Raw genomic sequence first — 16,719 nt, 5'->3', positions numbered from 1 at the left:
CTTTTCTCATAGTCATGTTAATGATGTCCTTTTGGTCACCCTCAACATATGGAATACCCTCCCTGAAGCAATCACTGCATCCTTCAGATTTCTTCTACCCTGACACATATGGTAAACCGCCATCTGATAATGCCCAGATTAGTTGCCTGAAGAAATTATGGTTTTTATTACTGCACTTAATGTGTCTATGTATTTACTTGAAATGGGCACACACTGCCAGTTTGTTTGACAATTTAAAAGAGATTAAACTGCTACAGAATCTTTTTTATTTTTATTTATTTATTTGTTTAAGAACAAAATCTTCTAAAGCTATGCCCTGAAGATGTGTTTTCCTAAGGTCATACAGAAATATCAGAGGCTCATATTCTGTTGCTTTGCACCTTGGGTCATTATTCATGCTTGTGCAAATGGGCATAATGTTATTTAGAGTAACGTCTTCCAGAAATGTAAATTACTACACCAGAGACAAGATAGTAGGAAGTCAGGGCTCACATGAGCAGCAGAGTATAGAGACTTTGGGATTTCCTTTCACCTAGTTGTTTTCATTGTTTGGGTTCTTTTTAGACACAAGTAGAAGCATATCCTAAATATATTTTATCCGAATGTTTTGATATGGTAAGCATTTTTTCCTGTTCAGAAAAATAGAAGATGAATGGAGAAGCAGCAGCGAGTGAAGCTTCACATTACCTTGGAAGCAATAAAATAACATGTGCTCTATGTTAGAGTAAACATGACATGACCTCTACACCAGGCAACAGAGCACGGGGCTAAAGCAGCGGCAAGCATGCCCGTTAAGTTACTTGCAGAACTAGAAGCAGCGGAAGTAGACTTGCATGCAAGTGCTGCTGCACCCAAAAGACTTATACCTGCTGGTAGGTGGTGCTAATTAGACTGGATACAACAGGATGGCCATGAAGATATACTGTGCCTGTGACCCTCCAGCTCAGACCTGGCTTGAGGACCCCTCCTGTGTGCCCTATGTGCACATCTGGAGAGAGAAGTCATTCACCCAGGGCCTTTCATTCATTACCCCTGTAGGCTTTAGCTGCAGTAACAGATGCATTCGCCACATCCAGGTGTCAGACCTGCCTTTGCGCAAAAGATTACCTCCCTTATGGTAAAAACAGAAAATGCCCTTTTAAGTGTGTATTTCAGACTGCAGTGGAGTAATGGACTTCCAACCTAAGTGCTTCTTAAAACAGTTCTGTTTTACTACTTAATTAGGATAGTAAGTACTGACAGAAGAGCAGGGAAGATGCTGGGATGGTAATTTTTTCAGCTACCGTAACTTTATAGAAACTGCGAGTCCAAGGTCATGAAGGCAGATAGCAGTGTGTCAAAGAACAAAGCCTAGTCTCTTCCAGTCAGAAGAACTGGATTAAGATGAATTAAGATTTGACACCTGTGAAATTATGAAAATGATGAAAATTAATAGCTTCTTGCAATTCGAATGGTTGTTCCTGGTGTTTTGTAAATTGTTTAATGTCACAGGGAGGAATCCAGTTCCCTGAAGATTTGAGCAATCACTGTAAACTTTATAATGTCATCAACCTGTATTTTTTTTTTTTATCCAAGGTATGACAGTGATAGTGAGATAGTGAAAATACAATAGAAGGAACATAGTTTTTAAAAATAATATTGTTAAGAGCACAGAGTAAATAGTGAAGAAAATGAAGCTGGATTTTTTTTTTTTGCATTTTTTATCCTTTTTGATGCTATCTTCAATTAGGACTTTTTCCACTATGTCTGCCAGGAAAATTTATGCATGCACAGCTAGATATCTCTGACTTTTAAAGTCATGGCACTTAGCAAAATGCTTTTAGAGACACACGAAAGCCAACATTAGCCATGAAAATTTCGTAAATATTTATAAGCAGTATATGTTTGATTTCTGTTTTTTATTTAAAAAAAAATCCATCTGCTGCTAGCAGATTATAAATATTTAGATCAAATTTGTGCCTGGAATACAAGGGCACTATTTCTTCCAGAAGGGCCATTATAAATTTGATACTATAGGCCCAGCCCCACTTCCCCAACTCAAACGATGTAGCTGGCATTCTGTTGGTGTGGATTCATACACTCGAATGAAACGGCTTCCAGGCTGGAAGGCTATAAGCAACCTTAGTGATCTTGTTGTCCGATCTCGTTCAGGAGTTTGTTGCATAGAAAAATATCTAATTTTGCCTTAAAGACTCAAAGCAATGGCGAGTCTACCACCTCCCCTGGCAAGTTGTTCCAGTGTTTAATTACCCCCACTGCTAAGAAATTACATCTTATTTCAAGCTTGCATTTGTCTAACACCAATGTCCAGTCATTAGATCTTGTTACGCTTTTGTCTGCAAGACTGTCCCCCCCCAATTGTCGAGTACATTTTTCATGTGTACATCTGTGTGCACAGTGATCCAGTCACCACTCTTCTCTTTGGTAAATTTAAAAGATATCTTAAACCTTTTATCTTAAAGATTGTTTTTCAGCTGCTTTGCTGAAGGCGATTCTGTCTGAATTTTCTCTAGACTCTACATATGCTTCTTGGATCATGCACACTGGGTTTTCTGATGCCATGCAGTAGAGCAAGGTCACTTCCCAATAGTTATTTGCCTTTTTCATACAGTTGATAGATTAACAATTATTATATATTAGAGTTGATGTCTGCTGGAGACATTGCATGTCTTGACAGATTGATAGGTATAGTCCACAGAACTGTCGAGGTGTGACATTTGTACCCTGAGTGCATGTTCACATTACCCCTAATGTGTGCTGGGAATTAAAGGAACTATGCCAGATCTTTGCTACTTAGGTGATCCATAAATCCTAGTAATGCATTTAAATCATCATCCCAGATTTTCTAAATAAAGAGGAAAAGGCTGGGTTGTAAAGAGTGAGCTGAATTCTGTTGTTCCCATAGAAGAGGTCCTACCTTGGAAAGAGGGGAGGCAAAGGAACTGTTCTGTTGCTGTACTCAGAGTAGGAATAAGGAAGAATATGGGCAAAGAAGCAATGAGAGAGCACAGTGGTCGTTGCCTTTTGAGGCAGCTGAGTGGCTGCTCTTTCCTGGGCAGCAGGAGAGTGGAAATAGCAGCCAGTTAGAAGGAGTTTTCCCCAAGGAGAGCTAAAATTTAACAGAAGCCAAAGGTTCTTTGTCATTCCAGAGCTGGCTGGCTTAAGTGCGGACACACAAAAAACTGATGAGGAAAGCACTGTAGTTCATTCCTTAGCTCTTGCAGGTTTAAAATATACTTACTAGTATACTTCATTTAGCACATGTCATGCAAAAAAATTGCTGTGAGTGCTGGGGTGTTCCTTTTTGTTCCTGTAGTAGGAAATTATAGGATCATAGAAATGTTTGGATGGGACCTCTGGAAGTTATCTAGTTCAGCTCAGTGCTTGAAACAGCCTATCACCAACGCTTGCTCAGGAATGGACCTCTCAGGATCATCTGAAAAAATTACTGAACAACCTTCATTTATTATAGGGACCCAAGGCTGTATTTTTAAGTAAATCTTTGCCAGCCACTCCTCCAACTCTTTATCTGCTATGCCTATCCACTTTTTCTTGTTCTGACGTGGTCCCTCCCATCATACAGGCAAATACTCTTCAGCTGCAGTGTGAGCTGGATCAGGGAACTCTCCTGGCTGAAGAAAATGATGCTTTTTTCTCTCCAAAGTTTTTCAGCCTAATCAGCCCCTTGATCTGATCCATCACAAGGCTGTACCACTATGTGTGCTGACACGTGAATGGTACAGGAGCAGATAAGAGCAGCCAAAGGGTATGGGGAACTGCTTATGCAGGCCACCTCTGCAGTACAACCAGACAACTTTAGCAGTTTGCCAGTGCCTCCCCCTCCTCCTGGGCCATACGTTTCCACTTCTCTGGTGGCCACAGTGAGCTGAACTAGAAGAAAACAAACCCCACCATAAAAAGTGAGTAGTGGCTGAACGGTTTAGTGAACAGCAATGCCGGCAGGGCAGGATTGTGTGGCACTGCTCCTTTCAGCGGCAGCTAGCCATTTGGTCGGTTTTGCTGCAATTTGAAATTTCATCTCTAGAGTGCAGTTCCATGGCAGTTTGTGCTGATCTTGGGCAGAGCTGCCATAGTCCCTCCTCATGTTCATGCAGCTGAGCGGTGGGTTGGTCCAGGGAGCTTAGCAGCCAAGAACTAACCTTGCCAAAAAAAAAAAAAAAAAAAACCCAGCTCTTTCTTGACTGATTTCAAGGAGCTGATGTGGCTGAAAATGAATCGCTATTTTATACGGTGAGTTTTGTGCCAAACCCGCAAGCTGATTTGCTCTGGTGTGCTGGAACAAGTGGAGAGATGGGGAAGGGATAAAGGCTGGATTGTGAACCCACATCCTCAGACACTGACAATGCCTGTGATTTCACTTGTTCTTTTCCTGAAGCACATTATCGATGTGACTTTTTGAGTTCACAGTAGGTCTTAAGATTATTGTAAAATGTTGAAAGAGGCCTGTCATGTATGAAGGCATGTGGAGCCAATATTCTGCAGATCATTCTGGACTCAATGATTATGGAACGGCAGCTTGTGTTTGCAGGGACCGACTTGGTGACCCAGATGGTCTCTTCCAGTCTTATGTTTCTAGCAATATCCTTCCTAAAAACAACCTACTGTTAAAGCTGTTGAAAACTAATTTTTCTTCAGCCTGTATTTCACAGCAGCCAGCTTCTAATTTGTGGCATTTGCTACCACTCAGTCGTTGACTACTATATTTCTTTAACAGCAGATGGGGGGCGGAGGGAGAGAGAGAGATTTTGCTCTTAGCTATGCTGAAGATTTTCCCCAAATACAGTCATTAGAGACCAGCTGCAGACAAAACAGCATAGGCACTTGATTTTTGCAACAATGTTACATTTTGAGCTCCTGTCTGCAGTAATTAATTAGCATCACCACTGAGCTGACTCCCTGCGGGATTGCATGATCATTAGTGCCGGTGACAGGGAGGGAGCAGGAACTCCCAAACCCCTGAGTAGGCTGCAAAAGCAATTGTTGGCATCTATAGAGCGTTTCAAGAACATTTCAAGTGACACTGGGAAAAGATTCGCTTTCTCATCTGTTTGAGGGGCTTGCCCAGGTTTGGTGAGGCTGCTGGCTGGAATCAGGCAAATCCACTTCATGGGCAAGGTTTGTCAAAGGCTATCTAAAACCCGAAGGGATGTTTTCAGCTAGTTCACCTTCATTTTGCTGGTACGGGCAGAGAATTTTAGAAGACTTGAGAGAGCTCAGGCTGCAAATCAATGATGATCTACAGTACTGGGGTAGCTGTGCCAAATGCTAGCCCAGAACTAAATATCTGTCAGCTAAAAATCAAACTTGAGTCCAGCACGGACACAACAGAATCCAAACAGGGCAAAAACAAGGTCCTGGCATGAAATTAAACAACTTCCTTCAGGTGCAGAAAAACAGCAGACAGTGAGAGTATTTACAAGCCGCTTTTATGAAATATTTTTTGCAGGCTAGGGATACAGTACAATGTAGTTTAAGCTCTTCTCTCATCCCCCATGCCTGTTTCAGAGAGAACAAGAAATTTAATCCAAACAAAGGATTAGGAAATTTCAATAACGGGACTAGTGCCAGTAGCCACACAATGGGCCAGCTCTTTAAACGCTCAGTCTCGATTGAATTGAAGTGGATGACTACATCAGAAGAAGCAGAACTGGAATGCAGAAAAGAGGAAATGAAAAGTCTAGAAGCTACACAATTATTTTACCTATTGCAGCCTTCCAGCAATGCACCCCATAAACAAAGCATCTCTGAGTAAGGATCTCTCCTCACTGGAGAACAGGGCTAGGGGCAAATTTTGAGAGATGGACAGAAGAAAATGAAATGAGATTTAATATAGATAAATGTAAGGTAATACACCTGGGAAGAAATAATAATCATTATATATACAAAATCAGGCACTGCTGTTTAGAGAACAGTAATGGAGAAGAAGGCCTGGAAGCAATGATTTATGATTAATTACTGCAGACAGGAACTCAAAAGGTAACCCTGTGACAAAAATCAAATGCATTCTTATTCTGGGACAGCACCAGAGATTTGTTTCTACAGTGACTGTGTGGAGATCATTTACACAAACAAAAGAGAGCCAGCAACAACATAAAATATTTTATGGCTACCATGCTACTAGTTTTTTTTTATAAGCTAGACCCTTGACCTCTGATACCACAAGCACAAGCTTGTGGTTTCTTTATTTGCTGAACGGTTAAACAATCTGTAAGAGGCAAACTTCTGATGAGTTTGTAGAAGGGTACTTTCTCTTTTCTTCTCTTCATATATAAATGTGAAACAGTGACTTAAAGGTGATCAAGTTTAATGTAGCCAAGACTGAGGAAACAAAACCTCTTTCTTAAGGAAAAATACTATAACTGAGAGCAGTACAGAGAAAATTAAGACAATGTAAAGCATCCTTTGAATAGATCTCTTCCCATTCCATAATTCAATGAGAGGGAATCTATTGGTAAGAAATGAACACCAAACGTAGAGATACACTTTTACTTAGGCAGGAAATGTTGCTCCCTACATGCATTTAGCAAATAATGAACAAAGATATCAAAACTATCAATGTTCCTCCAAAGACCAGATGAAACATTACTATGCTGAGAAGACAGTGTCATGTGAAAGCCTGCCAGACAACCCAGAAGGAGTGTCATGAAGAACTGTCTGATTGCAAGACCTGATGCCTGTGTATTTAGAAGTTCTCAGACTTGCAGAGCAGAACTAATCACAAATTGATTCTAGTCCTAGAAAAGGAAAGGGAAAAGACCCTAACAACACATAGGCCACAGGACGTTAACGATTTACAGGACTATTTCATCTTGCTAGTGCTATGAGCTACTAGCTCAGGGTAATCCTGTCTTTGATTCCTTTCAGGCCATGCTGGAAATGTGACACATCTCACCGTAGGGCAACCTTAGGATGGTACAGTTTATTCCCAGGTTGGATGCAGCTTGTCCTCAAACTACCAGGCTGTACAAAAGCACAGAAGGAGGCACTGACGATACCAGGAAAACTTAGTCTGAGGTTATGGGTGATGGGCCATGCCTTAGAGATGTGTAACTCAAACTGCATTTATTTAGATAAATGGAGCACTGACTAACTACTTTTTTAAAGCGGCCAAAAATATGGCAAGACTGTATAGAAAGCTTCAAAATTTAAATTTCTTTCAGGTTTCCCCCCAGAAACATCCATCTAGGAAGGCAGATAAAGCTATATAATTAGTTAGGGAAGTGTCACTCTGCTTCTCCCCACAATCTCCAGAGGGCAAACTCCAGTGAAGCTTTTCAGAGATTGCAGAGTTTCGACTGCACAGGGTTTTATTCTGTGAAAAGAGGGAGGGAGCACCTGATAATTACCAGCTCCCAGCTGAAGTTCCCTAGCTGTCAGACTATCCTTTGCTATCAGTGCATGAAAGTAGTCCTTTAGATCTCCCAAGTTTCCCTAAATGTGGTTTGTAGTCTGATCTGTCCACGTTGGTTAGTACACCACACCTCAAGGCTTATAGCAAATCCCTTTTCCCTGGCAGATCAACATCTGGACAGAATGAGAAAAGAAAGTTTGCTTTTTGGACAAACCAGAAATTTGATTACAGTTTAGGCTGTACGCAGACCAGTATCACCCAGGGGAACTGAGTACGCTGGGAGAATCCATGAGTAGCCTGCTAATTCGGATCAGCATCTTCTTTGTATCCCCAAATCAATGCTCAAGAATTCTGGCAGGAGACAGGCATTTTCTTAAGCCTTGTCCTTCATCTTTGCTTGCTTATGGTTTTTAATTCCCTAAGGGAAAACTGCGGAGACACTGAAAGAAAATCAGTTAACTATTGCACTTGGCCAAGAACTGTCCAAGCTACCTGAAGTTCAGAGTGTGCTTAAGTGATTCAGGACTGACACTCCTTCCGAGTTACAGTCTTCGTTACTGCTTCTTTCCAGACTGCAGTCTCAGATTTGTGTGCAATTCTTACAAAATATTTCTACATTTAATTACAGGATACTTAATGATAGGATGCACTGGTGCTGGCTCTTGTCTCTTCCAAACCAGCTGTTCAATTTGTTAATCTGTGGGTTCTAGTCTGTTTTCAAGGTTGATTTCCAGTTATTGCTTTTTATCTTTTTCAGTTATATCTTGCTTACATTCCCAGCTCTCATGGCCATCCATCCCCCCTTGCCCCAGTAACAACCTGCCGGGAGCTATGTGCGTAAGAGCACTTAACAACACTTTCATTGTCTTTCAGTGCAACTGCGAAGGTCATTTTCTTGGCTCATTATTCCAGTCCTGTCACTCCTCTCTTTGCACAGTGCCGTTGGCTCCCTTTTCTTCACTGTACGAAATGACTTCTCTTTACTTTTCAAGCTATATGTCTTCTCTAACATCAAGAAGTAGTCCCTCACTGCCAGTATATACTGGCCAGTATGATGCCAGTGTTTTAAAGCATTCCTGTACATACACTTTCCTGCTTTCCCCCATGCTGCTGATTATGTATAGCAGGAAATCCCTTTAAATACCCACAAGTCCATCTTCCCGTGCTTTTTCAAACATCTCTTCTTTTCTGCCCCGAGGTTTGTCAGAATCTGAACATAGCTACGCAAGTGCTTTTCTCAAACCGCTTTTTCTTATTAACCAGTATCACGTCCTCTTCTTGTTTGTCTTCTGTCTAGGAGTGTAATTATAAATAATAAGCAATTCAGAGTCAAAACAGTCTCTTTGCTGTATGTCTGTACAGTGCAAGCTGCAATGAGAGTGATTTTAGGTGCTGTAATTTTCAGAGCAGTAAAAAAGTAGAGTAAACCAAATTATTTCTTTTATTTGTAACTCTAACTTCCAGGGAGTAGCTTCAGCATAGGATGTTTAATTTACCATACAAAAGTTGCTTACATGTGTTGATTCCTGGAAGAAATTTGTGGCAGGGACTAAGAGAGAAAGAGGGGGACTGGGACTGTGCCTTTTGGGGCAGATGACTGTTAGATTAGCTTAGCAGCATTACTAGACTGCACCCTGAGGGCCTGTAGCCCATTCGTCTCACTCAGGGAGGACTGTGCTCAGGGTTGGGGGAGGGGGGCACTGCGGAGTCTTTTTACAGGTCCCCCACCAGCATCACGATTGAATTCTTCCACAGTGTTGACCAGACAAATAGTGGCCACATCTGGTTTAGAATTTCTGTTTTCAGTAATGGGGTTACATACAGTCCTGCATAATTGTGTTTTATGAAAAGCTAACATAAAATGGCTATTTTGTTCATTTCTGTGCCTTTTATAAATTCCCTGATTTTATCATATTGTGTAGTTAGCGAAAGGTGAGTTATACCCTCTGAAAAGCAATCGGAAGTGATGAGAATGGAGCAGAATTTAAACTAATAACCAGTATACGCAATTTAAGATTTTTAGAGACTAAGAACATCTCTGAGAGGTGGACTGAGAGCTAGAGAACTGGGAAATCCACATGTTCTCAATGTTTAGCAGCCTCAAATATCACATTTTCATTCATAACCATAAAGTGCCTATTTTATTCAGGGAAAAAAGATCTTTGTCAAACAACATTGATAATGTTCTTTGGCAAGACTACAAGTATGGTTGATAAAGATAACTATTGATGTAATACACTAGAATTCATGTAAGGCATTAGTTTTATCTGGTATAGCAGCCTACCTAAATGAGGTGTTGTGTGGGAAGCAAATGAATGAAACCTGGCTTTCTACATGGATGTAGAAAGTAGTCACCCCCCACCCCCCTTCTCCCAGTATGCCTGCCTCTTTTCCGTGTTTCCCATGATTTAATTCCATCATTATGCTTCCAGGTTAAAGATGTCCAGTCTTCACATTATCTCTAGCTCTTGAGGTGCTGAGAACACCAAAATAATAGACGCAGGAACCAAAGCAATTTGACGAGGATCAGTGCCTTTCCAATTACAACCCAAAACTATAAGGTAGACCTGCCTTCTCTCTACTTTACCAAAGAGGTATTATTAGAGTCCTGCTCGAGTAAAACACAAACAAATCACTGATGCCGCCAGGGAATAAAGCTCTTGAACTGCTAGTTTAGAATGAGCCCCGTGCAGGGTATGACTCAACCCGGTTCCCACTGGGTAAGTGCACCATTAAAAACACCCAGCTATCATTCGCGTGCCATTAGATTAACCACAGGAGAGCCTAAGGCCTGAATGGAGAGGGAGACGAAACTACTCTGAAAGCCCTCACGTGAGCCTCAACAGGAGTCCCCGGGACTCCAGCAGTGTGAACACGCATACCAGTTTGTCATGGAGGGCTTCAGTCCCTCGGTGATGGTGATCAGTCCCTGATACCATTCACTGTACTAAGGTATACTTAAAGTTTTGGAAAGAGGAAATAAAGGGTGCTAAACTCAGCTAAACAGAATATGAATTTTCTTCTCTATGACACTATTTCTTTCCCTATCCCTTTTGACAAAAAGGAATCCTGCAGACACCTGTACCAAAACCCAAGCTCAGATGAAACTCTGTCGTAGTAACATGCTTGGCATGACTCTTAATATTTCTTGTTAAGATGCTTTTCTTGGGGTGTTACTGAATCTTGATGCACAGAGAGCACAAAAACTGTTCTTCCAGTAGAGAAAACAGAGCACTTGGAAAGAAGGCAGGCCAAAGGAGACAGCATTCACACGTTGTCCCACTAGGGCTTTAGGGAGCATAGTCTGTGCAGAGCTTTAGAGGCAGCTTTCCTTTTCCAGGTGATTCTGTTCCATTAGGAGAACTTGATATTTAATCCGAGTTGCAAGGAAATGCTTTTAGATGTTGCATAAAAAGGTTAAATGTAATTCATGTTCACTCTTGTTTATTCAATACTAGTGAAGGTCCTTCCCTGCAGACATAGGGCAGGCATGGAAAAGCTGTATAGTAGCTCATTCCAATGTAGTGCTGCCATGTGAGTTGCACAACCTGTCCTTTTACCATCTCTAGATATGACCTAGTGGTGGAGATTCCTGAAAAATGACTTCAAATGCCACAACTTGAAGTTTCCCATAGGTAGAATAACTCTGGGAACACAGTTACAATAGCCAGGATGTATCTCAAGCAGAACTTCTTTTGTTGCAAACATACAATTCTTAATGATTTCTCCAAGTATGTAATAGAAGGCAAAATTGTTTTTTTGGCATTCAAGAACAAAAAGCGATGATAATAAAATGTCTCTTTAGTTGTCTAGCATGGGTGGCTAATTAAGGTGACAGGTCATGGAGTCTCAGCATTTGTATGCTTTTAAAAAGGGAATTATACACTCAATAAACACTGCTAGGTATCTGATTCTTTAGTATTCAGGAAGGCCTGATTCCCAAGCTGAAAATCCTATTAATCATTCGGAAGTTAAATATTGATTCTAGCAGGTATATAGTAAAAGAGCCTTTGATTTAAGTCATTCAAGTGACATACACACACTGTATGAATAAACCATACACAAAACCTGTGTCTGGCTGCAGGTAAGGAGGACTCCTTCCTCCTTATGTGAAAAAGTCTCCAAAAGCCATAGTTCAGAAAGCCATGAATGTCTGGAGAGCTGTGGTCCTGACTAATTGATGTATGTAGGAAACAAGGCAGTAAAGAAGTTATTTTGTATAAAATCACTTCTGTTGTCACCCGTCAAAACATTTTATTTCCTTCAAAAGGATATTTTGACTTTTTGAGGTAATTAACTGTAAGGAGACAGACTTATTCTTTATCTGACTATATTCAACTAAAAATTGTGTAATGTGCTATGAGAGACAAAATTAAATACGCTTTTTAGTTGCTTATAATCATCTGATCTCTCCTAGAGTAAGAAAGTGCTTGCACTGTGCTTAAAAAAGTCTCTCAGGATTATCAATATGGCTTTAACAAATGACTAGTGTTATCAACAGAGACTTTAAGTGCAGAAGGCTCTACTGTAATAGACTTGTCTGACTTGGATAACAAACTCTTTAGTATTTGAGCCCATAAATCCTGAAGAGAAAGATACCATTCTCTTAGGTCACTGAAAAACCTTACAAGAGAATCATTGTTTGCAGAGCTCCACACAGTTAACACAGTACTAGTTAATGATTTCACCATAGCAATTACTTTCTATGATCTGTCAATCAGGCAATTTTAATGTGTTTAGTACGGGACACATTAATTTAGTGCAGTACTAGTATTTTGCCTTGTTTCATGCTGTCTGCCTGTCAATCAGCCGATAACAAGTTTTGAGTCTATGGACCAATTTCAGCCAAAGTTGAGGAGGAAATTGTATTTAAACATCAAACATACTTAAAATCCTGCAGCTTTTGTGAATATTGGCAAGTGGGTAAAGAGACGATCACATGAATGCTCCCATGGGGAAAAGGTTTTGGTACAAGCTCAACTGTTACCATTTCTGTAAGGTATGCTAGAGCACCAGTTAGTATTTGCCTAGTTCAGAAATTTTACGTCATGTGCTACCTCTTGTCAAGTAAGCAGTTAGGGGATGTGAGATGGACTAAGGAGTACGTGCAAATGGTAGCTGGGTGTTGAATTGGGTTGAGTCATACCCTGCACGGGGCTCATTCTAAACTAGCAGTTCAAGAGCTTTATTCCCTGGCGGCATCAGTGATTTGTTTGTGTTTTACTCGAGCAGGACTCTAATAATACCTCTTTGGTAAAGTAGAGAGAAGGCAGGTCTACCTTATAGTTTTGGGTTGTAATTGGAAAGGCACTGATCCTCGTCAAATTGCTTTGGTTCCTGCGTCTATTATTTTGGTGTTCTCAGCACCTCAAGAGCTAGAGATTATGCAAAGACTAGACTTCTTTAAACACGAGTTCAGTGAGTATGCTTGCCAACGTTTCTAAAGGACTGGCTGACACCGGAGTGCTGACATTGGTTTCAATTAGTGTGTGATAAGTCTCTTTGTTGTTGAAAGCGTCATGGTTAATGGTATAAATAGGCAGAGCAACGGGCTAATAAAATGTAAAGCGAAATAAAATCATTTTTAATGTTTTTAGGAACTGGGTCATGACTTTTTTCAGCACAACAGTTGGAGCCACAGCTTGGAGAAGCTTGAGAACGTCTGTTATTTCTTTTGGAAGATACAAGAACATTGAGTAACTCACACCTTTGAAATTCCAGTGTGGGGGAGGATGCCAACTCATCTCAACACAAAGCTGATTTATTCAGGTTTTGGAGAACATTTGACTAGTTCATCCTTTAGGTCTCTCGTAATTCAGGCACAAATGTTCTTTGAAGGGAAGCTTTGAAAAGAAAAGCTTTTTCTCTTGTGTGACTAATCAATGAGGTTAGTCCTTCCTTCCGTCTGATTCCAGAAGGAAAGGCTAAAACGTCTTACAAATTTGCAATACACACCAGTTAATTTTGCATATAAACTTACTTATTTCCTCAAATACATAAAGTCGTTGTCTTTAAAAAAGCTGGAAGAAACCGAATTACAATAGAACTGTGGAACTTGAGTGAATTTCTTCTGTATAGCTTAAGTGTCTGTTACCAAACCAACCATCTTATTATATTTTTGAAATATATTTTTTGAAATATATTTTCTTCTGTAACAAGCCCTAGGAGTCAGCAAGAGTCCATGAGAACTGAGAATATTTCTTACCATTACCACTCCTATAATGTGTGCATATGTGTTACACCCTGGGCATATACATCACAAAACATAATTGAAAAATCTTCTCTTTTTTTATGCTTGAAACTCTTTGTTGGTACAGAATCTTTTTTCATGACCCATAAATATGCATTCTTTGTGCCAGCACACACCAAGGGCTGTATGTTTTACAAATGCACTCAGATCCTCAGCCAGCCTCTTAGCTAGCACCAGCTAAGAGGCTTGTTTTCTGCGTTTGTGGAAAAGGTCTCAGTAGCAGCCTTTTGAGAGTGAAGACTCCTGGACAGGCTTTGAATATGACAACACAGGCTGATGTACCTGAAATAACAAAGCAAGCACATTATTTTTAATAACAGACTTTGTGTGTACTAAATAAGGATGTGGTGGGGGGGGGGAGAGTAGAAGGGGTAATGTGGAAAGAGATGTGGTCTCAGTGATAAGAGATAGCATGAAGATTAGAAGAACTATCTTTGGGTATGAGAGAGGAGATAGCATAGGAAATAGAGAAACATAATGAGGCTGCAGACTGGAAGCAAACGAAGAGTAGAGGTGTGAAAGGGGAGCCTGAAACAAGGTGCAGGAGAGGGAGTGACCCAGCGGGCCTGGATACTGCAAGAATAATCTGGTATCAACATCCTTTCAAGTCCGACTGAAGTTGGTCCCCTGCAGGTTGCCACAATCACATCTACGTGCTTAAAGAGACAAGTGAAACCCTCCTATTTGAGCATTCCTTGGTCTTGAAGAGGAAATATGTTGAAATATGCTTATAGGATAATGGAAAGATAGTATAATACTCCTGGAAATGTTGTTGGCTCACATCTGCCGAGGTTAGTGTACTGTGCTCTATGTACGATAACAGTTCTGCACTTCATTCCTATTTTCCTCTCTGGACAAGATGTCTATTTAGACTACATCTCCCATGACAAACACGTAAACCTGCAAGTACTGTATACGGTAGCAGTTTTGGCAGATGGGAGACTACAGTCCTCCTTCAGAAAGATAATCCATTGAATGGAATATGGTAGTTGAACAACAACTCCCTAGAAGCTCTACAACAATTCACACGTGAAAAGACTAGTTTTAGATTAACCCAAAATAAGGCAAATTTAATATCAATTCAGTTTAACCTAGACTAACACATTTTGTTCTACTTTTCCTAACAGAACAGAAAAATTTCAGAAGAATTATGATTTGGATGCTTGATTTTTCAGGGAAATAAAACATCTTGTAGAGCATTCCAGACTTTCTTTATATCAAACAAAGTATGTGTAATTTAGATTAGATTTAGTAGAAATGAGGAAATGTCAGATAACCTATATTTTTTATTTTTCATGTTCTTTGCCTTTTCTGGTTCCTGTTTTTTTTTTAGTGTGGCTTAGTGAATTTTTCACTTCTCTTGCATCTACAACATTCGAACTTGTCCAGTTTTTCCTTCTGACTCAACAATCAGTATTTCTCTCCCAATGTTTTTCCCTCACTCGCTTCCTGTACCTCACTGTGATGTCCTGTCAGTCCCCTGTCATTTCTATACTTCTTTTTTTTTCCTGTGTTCTTCATCTTTCCTTCCCTTTCCTCTTCACCAAGTTCTGTCTCGCATGGTTTTCTCAAGTTACTTAAACTGCAGTTCTCCTCATTCTCTGTCTCAGTCACATACTCAGTTATGTTTTCTCTCACATTACTAGGAAGCAGGCCTTTCACTTTCCTTCCCTCATCACTCCATTCAGTGAAGCCATGATTTCCTTTTTCTAAATCAGGATTTCTGTTTTTTCCTCAGTTATTTTTTTCTTCCAACTTCAACTTTGCCCCCAAGAGAAAGAATGAGATAGTATTTTTTGCCCCTTGGATGGCATTCCTCCCTGAATGAGGAAGGTTATTTCTGCTCTTGATAGTGTTTAGTCATTAACAAAGAGAGTTTGCTTTGCAAATATTTGTCAATAGTTTAGTTAAATAGTAACAAAAGGTAAACTGTCGGATTACAAAGCCGAAATTCCTTCTTGTGTGGCAGTTTAGGTTATACATAAAAGGGAAGATCTGGAATTAGTGTAAAATATTTAAAGGAAGGCTTTTTAGCATGAACAAGTATATATGCTAAAAGAACAATTACAAAAATATTTCTGTTATTAAAAAGTACATATAACGACTAGAAAATAAAAGTTACAAATTACCTTATTAATACTTTAAATGTATATATATTTTAAAACTAACTGAAAGAATACACCCATTAGACTTAAGACAATACGAAGCTTATTTTTCCCCAGAGAAACAGAAATCATGGCCAGAGTACAAGACTAGAGATAATTAGAGATTTGTTTCTGCTGTACCTCCCAAGGTAGGGCTTAATCCTACAGTAATCTCTTTGCTGAGAGCCAAGTGTTAGTCATGGAGCCGGCTACATGGATTTGAAACTAGCATTTAGCCCATATTTTTGGTATCTGGAAGGAGTTGTCCTATGAATTTGTATTCTACATTGTTTTAAAGAGGTACCTTGATATGTTTTTTCATTTTATCCTGCAGTATCATGCAATAGAAAGGGTAGGCATGGCTTCATGCTAGTTTTGTTAGCTTATGTTGTGACATAAAGACTCGTCTTTTATGATCAGTAAACCTCCAGAGCCATTCTGTCTTTTAGCACAGAAATGTGGTTTGTATTGGGCATATGATGAATGGCACACTCTGTGCATGTGTATAAACTGATTATCCCAGAACAGTTTTGCCTTTGAGCATTTCAGCAGTGTGTTCCTCCATTGTTAAGTGTGCTTCAAGGATAAATGCCCTTTACCCAATGAATCTGGGGTTTATTCGAGTGTGGTGAGTATTAAGCAAATTGACTTCCTACCTTTTTTGGTTTCCAAACTGTGGTTTGTGGGCCTGCTGCAAGCTGGTTTGTTCTTTCAATTCCCAGGTTAGATGGGAAAGAGAAAATCAGCAAAGAGAGAGAAGGAAAAAAAAAAACGTGCTGTGGTTAATTTTGTTTAAAAAAAGAACTAAAGGTTAGATCCACAAATGGAATTTTATGTATGTAAGGTTAAAATTTACACTCAGCTGCAGTTTCGCATGAAAGAAGCCATAATCTAGAGCTACCTATTTCTCTGATAATAAAGTCCCCTCACTGCATGTAGCCTGCCCAGGGGTA

General features: G+C 40.0%; 1 long non-coding RNA gene across 2 annotated transcripts in view; it reads right to left on the bottom strand.

Moving 5' to 3' along the window:
• Positions 1-12,936: 12,936 nt before the first annotated feature.
• LOC104145218 (uncharacterized) overlaps positions 12,937-16,719 on the bottom strand; it is a 4,325-nt gene continuing 542 nt past the window's right edge. Inside the window, exons 3-4 of one of the 2 annotated variants that reach the window (XR_694282.2) lie at positions 16,423-16,474; positions 12,937-13,904 (exon numbers count right to left, since the gene is read on the bottom strand). This is a non-coding gene — a long non-coding RNA (uncharacterized lncRNA). The remainder of the gene's footprint in view (positions 13,905-16,422; positions 16,475-16,719) is intronic. The other variant, XR_694281.2, reaches the window with a different exon arrangement.

The sequence above is a fragment of the Struthio camelus genome, chromosome 4 (assembly GCF_040807025.1).
Source record: "Struthio camelus isolate bStrCam1 chromosome 4, bStrCam1.hap1, whole genome shotgun sequence".
Taxonomy (NCBI): Eukaryota; Metazoa; Chordata; class Aves; order Struthioniformes; family Struthionidae; genus Struthio; species Struthio camelus.
Note: the sequence above shows the minus strand (reverse complement) of the source record. Positions and strands in the feature narration are given on the sequence as shown.